Source organism: Balaenoptera borealis (genome assembly GCF_965194805.1).
Source record: "Balaenoptera borealis genome assembly, chromosome: 4".
Lineage (NCBI taxonomy): Eukaryota > Metazoa > Chordata > Mammalia > Artiodactyla > Balaenopteridae > Balaenoptera > Balaenoptera borealis.
In genome coordinates, this window is record NC_138861.1 from 16,667,319 (window position 1) to 16,679,390 (window position 12,072).

Sequence of the window (12,072 nt, forward strand, 5' to 3'; positions counted from 1 at the left end):
TAGACCTGCAGTGTAAAAGAGACTTCACAGGTCTGGCAACTTGTTGTTACTGGGTGCATCTTGCTGATTCTGCCCACCAGACCCAATACCTCAGGACAGGGAGGGGTTTCCTGGGTCCAGCTGATTACTGTGGTTGGGTCCTTTGTCTTATTCAGTTCTGGCTGCTATAACAAAATGTCATAATCTTAGCAACTTAAACAGCAAACATTTATTTCTCACAGTTCTGGAGACTGGAAGTCCCACAGTCAGTGCCAGCATGGCTGGGTTCTTGGTGAGGGCCCTCTTCCTGGTTAATTGATGGCCATTTTCTTGCTGTCTCCCCATAGGGCAGAGAGAGAGCTCTGGTATCTTTGTCTCCTTATAGGGATGCCAATCCCATCATGGAGGCCCCACCTTCATGGCCTTATTTAGTCTAATTACCTCCCAAATATTCCACCTCTAAATAACACCATACTGGGGACTAGGGATTCAACAAAGAATTTTGAGGGGACACAAACACTGAGTCCATAGCAGTCCTTCCTGCCTCTTGCCCACCTGCCCTATTTCTCATGGAGGGGAAAGGCAGTGGTCGTCTGGTAAAAGAGACTCTCTGGAAGGACTCCTTCCTATGGCTTGGTCCCTCTTCTTGGTTCTGCTGGTTTCTCTTGACCACCCAGTATTGCTGGGCAGAAAAGGAGTATCTCAGAATTAAAGATGCTTCCCAAGCCAGGCCACTTGTTATAACTAAGTCCCTCCTGCTGGTTCTGCCCACTGTCCGCAGTGCTCTTGAAGGAAGAAGAGAGTCTTAGTCTGGTGGAGAAGGATAGTGCTTCCCCTGGATGCTTTTGGTTGGTAGGGTTACTTATTGATCCCCTTTCTGTGGTGTCAGGCTTGTCTAATATTCCCAGAGGGACTCCTGTTTGATCTCAGAAGAAAAATGAGCCTAGTTGGGCTGCCTTCCTTTGTTAGGTTGGGGCTGGCAAATGCTGGGTCTAGGGGTCCTTCTTCTGTTGGGTGGGCATAACATAAAACACTCTGCTGCTGTGTTTTTCCTCTAATCCTGGGGTCCAAAACCAGTTTGCTTCTTCATCATCTTTCAGAGTTCTCCTTTGGTTGTCAGTTACGTTATTTTCAGAATTTATAGCTCTGCTTAGCAGGAAAGAGCTAGGAGAAGTAAATCTATACATTCTTGTGGACCAGAAGTCCCATTCGATTTACTTTTCATGAAGTGGTTTGAATAGTTATGCAATAAGTACACTTAATGCCTAACATCCATCCCTTAAATATATGAAATTTTCATTTATCTTTTTCTCTAATACCAAATTTTAAAGCAGGGCTGCAGTTCTATGACAATCTAACATTCTTCCTCTACTAGCAACTCTCTAAGATTTATTTCAAGTTTTAAAATCCCTGGTGATGACCTGATCTTTGCTTCTGTAGCTCTCATGAAGTTTTCTGATAGCTCGACCAACTAAGGCTTTGCAGCACTTAATGTTCACTGTAGCCTTCTATTAGAATGAGATTAGGCAGCTTTGCATAAAATGAAGAGGTAGGAAAGAATAAAGAGAATATAAATTGGATTACTACTTATATTTAAAAACATATTTTTATGGAGAAATATGATGTTTGCCAAGAACAATGATGGAAGTCCTGAAGTTGTTGAAAATATTGTGAATGTCTCCTTTAACAATTAGATATAGATTGAGAATAAGGAAAATATCAATTTTATCTGGAGAGATATACCTCTAACAAGTAATTTTCCAACAAAGTTTTCCTAAGTTATATGAGGACAAAAAGAATTGTTAATTAAATGTCTAAATGTTATTTATAAGAAACATAATAGTCTGAGGTTACCTGTCCAATGTAGCCAAGTTGTATATTTATGAGCTGTTATCCAAACTTTAAATTAGAAACCGCTGAACAACATGTGCACATTGAACATGTGCCCATTTTACAATATTTGTTGTATAATTTTACTCAGTAAAATATTAAGGCATTTATAAATCTAATAACTCTAGTTTTCTGGGCATATATATGATTTATTTGTTGCGAAGACATTAGTGAGGAAGGCAAAACTTAGTTATAACTTTTCCATGGGAAATCAGTTTCATTTATATGGCATGGTTCCCACTAGCAAACTGTGGAGAAAAGTGGGAAATACTACTACTAATAAGTATTTCTGTGCATAAACATATTCACTGAATAACTGAAACAAATTATTCAGATCAAAATTTGATCAAATTATATGACTCTGGAACAATTGCCTTATATATTATCCACCAATTTAAAATTGTTATCATTAGCATTTTCCCCTTTGATTTACCAGTAGTAGGTATTTGATCCAAAATCTCTTCATCTTTGACTCTGATATACTTACTATGTCAAGCAAATTTTCTCTCTGTCTCTCTCTCTCTTTTTTTTTTTTCTTTTCCTTTAAGGTATCTAGAGCTAAAAGGATTTTAATCTGAACATTTATTCTGAAAAATGTAATTCACTTCTCCAACTGCTCACGATTAGTCTATTGGCAGCTGTGGAAGCCCTGGAGGAGCCATTCACTCTGTCAGTCTAGTGTGCACAACAAATTAGTACTTTCCAAAATAATATCAATTAAGCCAACATAAAAAAAGTAAGTATCTATATTAATCTCCAGCCACAAGTTACAATATCTCTCCAAAAGAGCTGTACACAAGGACAATGTTTTCTCAGTTGCATAATTATACTACTTTTATATTATACTCCTATGGTCTGCTTTTGCTAGATGTCACCTACTATTACTACTTCTACTACTACTACCACTACCACTACTATTGCTGCTGCTGCCACTGAGCGTGCACAAACGCATATTCACTGGCACATGTACCTGCATATACCACATACATTTTTTTATCTATAAATTTTGGCATTTCATTTTGACAGCTGTCCTGGGTAGGAGTCCAAAAGACTTGTATTATTTTTCTAGTTCTTTTATAAGTACTGTGTGACCTTGGGCAATTTATTTCACTATTGTATGACAGTTTCCACATTTGAAAAATGAAAGATATTGGACTAGGTCATAGGTTAGCAAACTGAGGCCCTTGGACTTGTTTTGGTAAATAAGGTTTTATTGAAACACATCCACGCTCATTCATTTATGCATGGTCTACAACTTCATTTACACTGCATCATCAAATTTGAGTAGCTGTGACAGAGACCATATAGCCTGCATGCATATATATTTACTGTCTGCACCTTTAAGAAAATGTTTGTCAATCCTGGACTTGATGTCCTATAAGCCTTTTCCAGGTATACATATTTATCACTCAAGAGGATTCTGATAGAAAAAAATCTTAGTCTGCCTACGAAGGATGATGATAAAAAATTTTAATTATTTTGTTTTCTATTCTAAAATTCTTCTCCATGAATCCAAATGACAAAACTTAGCTTGGTTCATTTAAATAGTGGAATTGTCTCAAGTGATAGTCCATTGAATAAAGACAGAGTGCTAAGCCCAGTAGTAGTCATATTTTTCGTAATTTGTCCCGTTTTTCCAATGCTTCAATCTTGTCATTTTAATTACAAGAGATGCAGCCTAATCTTAAATCAGTCTGCATTTGTTCAGAGACTTTTATTCATGAAGTCAATTTTGATCCATTTTGGGGAGTTTAAAACATAGCCGCACCTTTCAAATAATCAGAAATCAAATAGGAGAAAAAATAAAATATAAGTAACTAGATTTCATAAACTCAGAGAAAACAAAATATAGATACATATAGAGGTGTGTGTGTGTGTGTGTGTGTGTGTGCACATTCATTGGAAGAGGGTATTAGCAGTGAAGGCTTGAGTTTTATTATATATCAGGGAGGAAGATTGGCATTCATATTGGATTTATGCTTCAATCATGTGTTCTATTTTTCTGTGACTTTAAAAGCACTAGAATGACAATATGTCAATTAAGTGGCCATTGGGAAGTGATGAACTGTCTATTTTCAAATTAGTGAAAGACCTTAAAATCTGTGATCAGAAGCTTAAATTTCACAAAGAGGCAAATTGGGAATCACTTTAGCATTGTGAGGAAGAGAATGAAAGCCTCAATTTATTGTAAAATGAAAAATGAAATTTCATTGAAAAATGAAAATGCATTAAGGAGCACAACATAAGTCACACAGGAGAAACCGAGCACAATTGTATAAACTAACAATTGGATCTCCCTTCTTTCTTAATTCTCATAAACTCTTTATCATCCTAGTTATCATAAGTGTTTATAGTGAATTTATTTAAATTTAGGTTATGTAGGAAATTGTGATAGATTTTTGGATTGTGATAAATTTTTGGCAAAAATGGCCATAACTATTCCCTTCCTGATAGCCACATCCCGTGCAATGTGATTTTGGATGTCCTTCCATCAGAATGTGGAGCCTATTCCCCCATAGTTTAAATTTGGGCTGGCCTCATGATCTGGTTTGGCCATCTGAATTCAACAGAATTCATTGTGTGCCCATTTTGAACGGCTCTCAAGAGGCTTTTCAGTCTCTGAAGAGGGTCCCAGTGACCCTCACCTCACAATATGTTAAAAGCCCTTATGTAATCCCTTCCATATAAAAATGGGGCTGGCCTGTGTATTCAACAGAGCACAGTGGAAGAGAATGTGTCTGACCTCCTAGACTGGTCACCAGGGTGTTCTAGCTCCTGCCTTGGACTTTTTGGAGTACTGAAGTGGGTAAGCCAGCCATTGTTATGAGGGCACTCAAGCAGTCTCGTGGAGAGTTTCACCATCCAGAGAGACCAACTTGCCAGCAGCAGCTTGACGGCCATAAGGCTGAATTACCTTGAGAACAGATCCTCAAGACTCAGTCACCCTAAAGACAACTGCAGCTGCAGGTGACATCTGACTGCAGCCTCATGAAAAACCCCAAAGCACTGCTGCCCACTGCACTGCTCTTGAATTCCTACCCCACAGAAACTGGATTATGCCCTTTTAAAACCATTCATTTCTGTACATTTGTTATGCAGCAAGCTTTAACTAATGCACTGTAATTAAGTAGAGTACACAGGGCTTTAGCTGACCTAGGAACTATGGCGCATCTGCTGTGGCAGAGGCAGTATGTGCGGATATAACACATTTAAATCTCTCTATCTTGAGAAAGAATTTATTATTTCTCTACCATGAGTAAATTCTGACTCTGTATGTTCTTACATATTTGTCCCTCCTTTCCCTCCCTTCACTTCTCAATTTTATTACATTATATTAATTTTCATCGTATTTTACTTTATATATGTATCATTTATATATCTTATTTGTAATTATTATATTATTTATTATTTGATTTATTATATTTAAATAAATATCTTTTGGAGGTATTTATAAAAAGAGGAATTTGGCATATCTACACTACTGCAAAAATTCTTGTCACTTTTGAATTCTCAAACTTTGTTAGTTACAGGAGTGTTACATTGTCAGTGTTTTTAATCATAATATTACCCATACTACTTACATTTCTTTTAGTCCTAGGGCTTTACAGTCTTTTGCTACTTTTACCATTAATCTCTTAGTTGGCTGAGTTTCGTTCCTTCATAGTTTCTTCAAGAAGACTCATGGGAACTGAGTTGTTATGTGTTCAAAATTTTTTATCTTGTCTTTATGCTTGATTGGCTGGGAATAAAGTCACTGAGTCACATTTTCTTTAAGGATTTTAAAGACATTGCTCTAATGTGTTCTCTGGTATGCATTACTACATTAGGGAAATCTGAAATCAGCCTGATTTGTTTAATATCAAGAGGGAATTTAATATTTTTAATAGCTATCAGGGGGTTCTTATTTTCATGTTTTTAAAAGAAATCTAACATTTACTGGGTGCTGAGTGTTAACATGTAACAGCTATATGAGATAGGTATAATTCTTACTCCCATTTTATAGATGAAAAAACTGTTCCCAATGCCACACAGAAAGTGACTCGGCAATCTCATTTGGAAAGTTAGAAGCAACTGCATGAAGAATAATCTCTCTATACATGAGTGAAATAATAGGATGAGGATACATGGCAGAAGGTCAAATAAATGACTTGAAAAGTTGAACTGAGAATATCTTCCTGAACATGGACTAAAAGGACAAAATGATGAAAAACATGAGAATACAACCAAGAATTCCAAATTTTGTTTAAGATTTTTAACAGTTCTCTAATAGATGAAACATGGAGAACAGAAGGACTAAAATAAAGAATGATAGAAAAATATCTCTGAGCCAGGAGAACAAACAAAACAAAGAGTCTTCAGATTGAAAGCCAAGCAAGAACACCAAAAGACAAGAGTTATAGTAACCTTATAAAATGTTATAACTCAAAGGAAAAGAAGAAAATTCTAAAAGCATCCAGAATAAAAATGAAACAAAACAAAAAAGAATAGATTTGTGAGCAGCCAGTTCAAAGCTTTACAGTGGTCTCTCCCAAAAAGATTTTTAAAAACAAAAGCCTCCTCCATTTATTATTATTTTTACTGTAAATAGACATTAATTCAGAGGTTAAAAATGGGTAAGCAAAACTTTTAATTGTGAGAATCACATGCTTATTATCCCTTTACTTGTTTTATGTTTTCATAGCACTTATTACCTTCTTACATACTATAAAATGTTTATTATATATTTCTCTTCATGGGAATGTAGGCTTCATGAAGGTAAATGTTTTTGTCTTTTTACTGTGTGTCCCCAATACTTAGACTAATGACCGAAACAAAGTAGGTGACCAATATTATTTGTAGCATAAATTCTTTATAATATCAAAATACTGGGAACTACCTAAATGTTCATTAACAGGAGAATGGTTAAATAATGTATAACATAATCAGATCATGTACCAGTTAAATAGAGTGACATAGTCACTATACTCTTGAATGCAAAGTCACAAAACCCATCTGTAAGCATGCAGATGTCTAAAAAAAGAACTGATAGGGTATAGTCTGAAATACTAACTTTAACTGCCAAGTGGGGCTGAGAAGTGGGTGGTCAATCAAGAGTCAATCAAAAAGTGTTTCATAAAACTTATTTTGTGCCAGGTAGTATTCTGAAATTGGGGTATAACAGTGAGCAGGTTCTTACCATGATAGTAATTACATCTTCATGGGTGAGGAATAATAACATACTAGCATAAATAATATAATTTCAGGAACTGAGAAGTGCTACAAAGAAGATACATAAAGTTGTATGCTGGAGACTAACTTTGAAGATGTTGGTTGCCTTGTGTTAGTTGGTCAAGGGCAGAGTCTCTGAAAGGGTAATATTTAAGTTGAAACCTGGATATGAGAAGGAGGGAGGCATAAAGATCATGAAGATTTATAAATTAAGCATTGGAAACAGAAACAGGAAAAAAAGAAGAAAAGCAATCACCAAATGCAAAAGACCTGTAATGGACATGGGCATGGTAATGACTGAAGGAGAAATTGAAGACCAAAATATGTGGAGCATGGCAAATGAGGGGGAAATGGCCCAGGTAGGAGGAGTAGGGGGAGATGACAAGGTAAAACAAGTAGGCTAGGGTCTTTGTCAGCCATGTGACCTAAACATTGGGATGTAAGTGTAATAGCAGAGCATCAATGCAATTTAAGAAAGAGTCGTGATCCAATTTATGCTTTACAAAGAAGTGGTAGCATGGAAAGAATGATGAGCAGAGAATCAAGAGTGATGTCCAGAGAAAGTTAGAAGCTGATAGAATAAACCAGGTGTCTCCAAACAGTGTGGTGGGCACTAGGACTTCTACTTGTCAACATACATTCTTCTGTGTGTTTTTTACCTTTTTCTTTTCCTTCCTTCCTTCCTCCCTCCTTTCCTTCCTTCCTTCCTTCCTTTCTTCCTTCCTTCCTTCCTGTAATGGGCATGTAAATTGTGTCGTGCTGGCTGTACACAAATACCTCAAAAACTCACATCATTCTAGATAAGGTCCCAGAGATAGAGAAGTAACACTGATTGGCAACAGTTCTAACCGTTGCAGACCATTGGTTTGAAAATAATCAGAGATTTATTTCATCCTATTTATACTGCTTTAGGGTATATTTGTAATTTCAAGTGGGTGGTGCCTTCTTTGCCCTATATCACTTATAATCCGTCACATGTACTACAGTGGGAAGGAACGACTGCATTTGTTGTGTGTTCAATGGCTCGGAAAAAAGAGCTGACCCAAGAGACACATCCACAATATTTGGAGAAATACTTGTTACGCTCTAAAGTGTTTTCAAATAACAGTATTCTGGCTCAGGGTAGAATTGGAAATGTCCTGAGCTGTTTAGAATCTCTATTAACTATAGGAATTTTGCTATTTGTATATAGTAGGAAATAGCTGTTCTACAGGCACAAATTTGGGAGTATATATTTGAAAGTAAACTCTAAAATCTAGTTTGCTAACATCCACCAAGGAAGCAGTACATGTTACTAAACTAGAAATTTACACTGTGGATCGTATAATAATTTCTTATATCCCATAGGAGAAAAGATTTGGCTGACCCATTCCGTGCAAATAATTAAAAGAAGGAATGCGGTTTCACTTCTAATTGGATTTCTAAGGTAATCACTTTATCAGCACTTGGTGTGTGTGTCATTTTCAGGGCATATACACTTGTCAGTTCATATTTGATCCACTCACGGAGGGCCAGTGTGCCAATATGGCCAAAAGCTGAAGAGGGCTGGTAGAGTATTACAGCACTGCTACTTATGATGCCACCAACCTATTGCTTGGTTTGCTTTTGTTCATCTCTCCCTAAGGTGTAGTAGGTGCACTACTCTTCTCTAGAGTAGAAAGGATCACTATGTGGATTAAATTACTGAATATTAGAAGTAACAGTACTTACTAGCACTGCAGTATTAGCATAGAAGACAGGAAATGAAAATAAAATACATCCATTTGAGAAACTTAACACATGAAAAGTGACACTTATCTACTGCTCTGAGAACAGAAGGTGAATAAACTGCTCTGTGGTCAACGAAGGCATCTAGAAGTGAATAGGAAATACTTGTGATAGTTTTAATTCCGGACCAACACTTACTAAGTAATTTCGAGCATGTTCTTGACCATTCTAAACTGTGTGTCTTGATTACTAAGATGGCTATGATAATAATACTCCCTGTAATAGAAGATATTTATTGTTAACTCAGTACAAAAAGTAGGGGAATCATGTATCCTCCTTTGCATGGGATAAATTCAGTTTATGTCTGTTATAATGGCTTTCTGTCCAGTTTGGCATTTGTCACTCTCAAAAGTATCCCAGTGCTGATGACAAATAACATTGTTGCTACAGTTCTTAAGCCCTTCTTACTGATTTTGTTCAGGTCCCACCATGTCCCCAGGCAACCCCGAGGACTTAGGGAAAGGTGACTCTACATCCGTCTCTAGGACTGGTTTAACCCAGTAATTGATTTAGGGACTCATGCTATGCTTTAATCTAATCAGCACATGACATTCTCCTGGAGACACTTTAAACCCAGTTGTGAGCACAGAATCTGAGTTAAATGACTCAAAATAAAAGGAAAGGTTTATTTCACCATTCTGGACGGGAGGAAGATTTTTCTCTTTGAAAGTAAACATGGATGGATATTGTCTCAATGGTTAATGGCAGTTTTCTTGCAACCATGAGGGCAGGAAGCTTGAAGATAAAGCTGACCCAGAGGCAAATTAAGAAAATCCCTTGAGCCCTGTTCATAACATACCTGACAACACTCCGCCTTTATCCATTTTACTCCTTTAGATAATAAATGGCTTTCTTGTTTGTGCCAGTTGAGGTAGTATTTTTTGGAAATAAATTACAGCTAAAATAAATATACCCTCTTATGGGGTTTCTCTAAGGATTAAATAAGATTGAAATGCTTGACACAGTGCTGGGAATAATAAACAGTAATTTATTTATTTATTTATTTATTTTTATTTTATTTTTTTTAAATTTATTTTTAATATAACTGGGAGAATGCTGTCGCAAGTGAATCTAAATACAAACACTCAGATATATAGAATTTTGTAGCTTAGACCTGTGACATTCTTCTTAAAATCAAACATAGCTTACTATTTTTAGACAGATAAGATACTCTCCTCATTTTATAGATCAGCCAATTAAATTTAGACAGAAACTAGTAAGCACTGGGTTTTTCTTTCTCAGAATGTAACTTCTCTTTAAGGTATCACACGGTCTTACTGGAGTGGATAGAACATGAGGTTAAACATCAATCTGACTGGAGTGACTAATCATAGTGGACATTTGTGTGTGAGTGTGTGTGAGTGTGTGTGCATACATGCGTGTGTGTCTAGACTTTTTGTATGTAGTCATCCCACTTCCAGTAATAACACTCAAAATTTGTGGGGAGAGAAACTGTTTTTCTCCATTCTCAACCCAGGTGGTTTGGGTAGGGCTCCACCCACCATCCCTAAGGTAGAGCACGTGTTCAAAGACCAGATGGAATCAGGACATAACTTTCTCCCCAGGCAGGAATGAACATGTGATTCAAGCCATGTTACTAAGAACCAATCACACTGGAATCACAAGGCTTTTGCTAAAGTGATGAGGAAATGAGGAGCAGTGCACTCTCTCGTGCTACTCTTGAGCTTGAGAGCAAGTACCGCTAAAGCTGCTACCACTGTGAGGAAGCTGGTGTTTCATGGCGCTTGTTTAGCTATCATCTCAGTCAAGAACTTCTATGGCTGTTTCTCTCCTCCCTACTTTGCCACATACTCATTGTTCAGGGTTTCATAACTCCCCAATGTAATTATTTCATGGAAAAAGTGAATTTTGAGTCGGGAATCATATATATTAGGCTCAGTGCTGGGATACAGTGAGCAAAGGATTTGCCCTTGAGGAGCCCTAGTAAAAAGTTTGCAAAGCATGTTGCAAGACAGTTAAAGTAGCATGGCCCCTGAATATCTGCATTGCAAATTTTTCAAATATTAGGCCCTGTATCAAGGGCCCCCTTTTACAATGCATTCAAAGAGAGTTGCTGCATAATTCTTTTTGGCTATAGAAAAAGTTATTTGGTAATTGAATTATAAAACTATTTTAATGGCTAGTATTAAATTCATAGCCTCTCCTCTACTTTTTCACACTGCACACCTGGTTTGGAAATAAAAAAAGGAGTTGCAAGATTTCTAAGTCTACAGATAAAAATCAAGCTACCCAGCTCCATGAAACTGAAGAATGTGTCCCCAGAAGGAGGAAGGAGGCTTGCATGCATTTTCTCAATGAAACTATCCATGAAGACCAATATCTAAGAGGAAGCCAGCAGACTTTGAGCTTATGAAGACTTTACCAGTTTATTCAAAGATGGAATTGCTGAATTAATACATATTTTGAGATTCTGATAAACATACACACACACACACACACACACACACACACACACACAAATAGCAAAAACCTGAAAACCTCTTTTTCCCTAACCTTATTTCCCATTTATTAGGGAAGGAAAATCAGAGAGTCATTAGCAGAAGGTAGTCTGAATCAGTTCTGTGCTATCATAACAGGATGCCTGACAACTCTACAGGGAAAAGATAATAATATGTTAAGAGCTGGCCAAGAAGCTTTGCCCGCCAATCTCAACCCTTTAGAAATGGTAATTTTCACAGCAAGAATAGCAGGATTGTTTTATTTCTAGCAGGTTGGTGATGGGTAGTCTATTTTGATTTACAGTATATAAGGTAGGGTGTCATGTGTCCCTGAACTCTCAGTGGAAATGAGCTCTTGTTTGGACTGTAGCTGCCTTGCCTACAGTAGGGAAAACGCTGAAAGATGAGAAAATGGCAGGAATTAATCCTGGAGATTTTGCCAGAGGGAAGGCAGAGAGAGAAAGAGATGATCTGATTATACATTCAGGGATAACAGGTGAACCTTTAAAAGTTCAGAGGTTCAGTTCAGATATCCATCTCAACATTTAGCTGCTCATTTGAAGTTTTGCCAAGTACAAGGGAATATATTCTGTTTCAAAAACTGTTGACAATCTCTCAAGATCAGTGGGGCTCATCATAAGGCCTCTGACTTGTTCTTGCATTTCTCCTCACTCCATCTCAAGAAAAAAAGTCACCAAAACTGTGTACTGTAGTTGAAATTTTCTTTTACTTCATATTTTGCTATTGCTGCTACTCTTGGGGCTTCCAA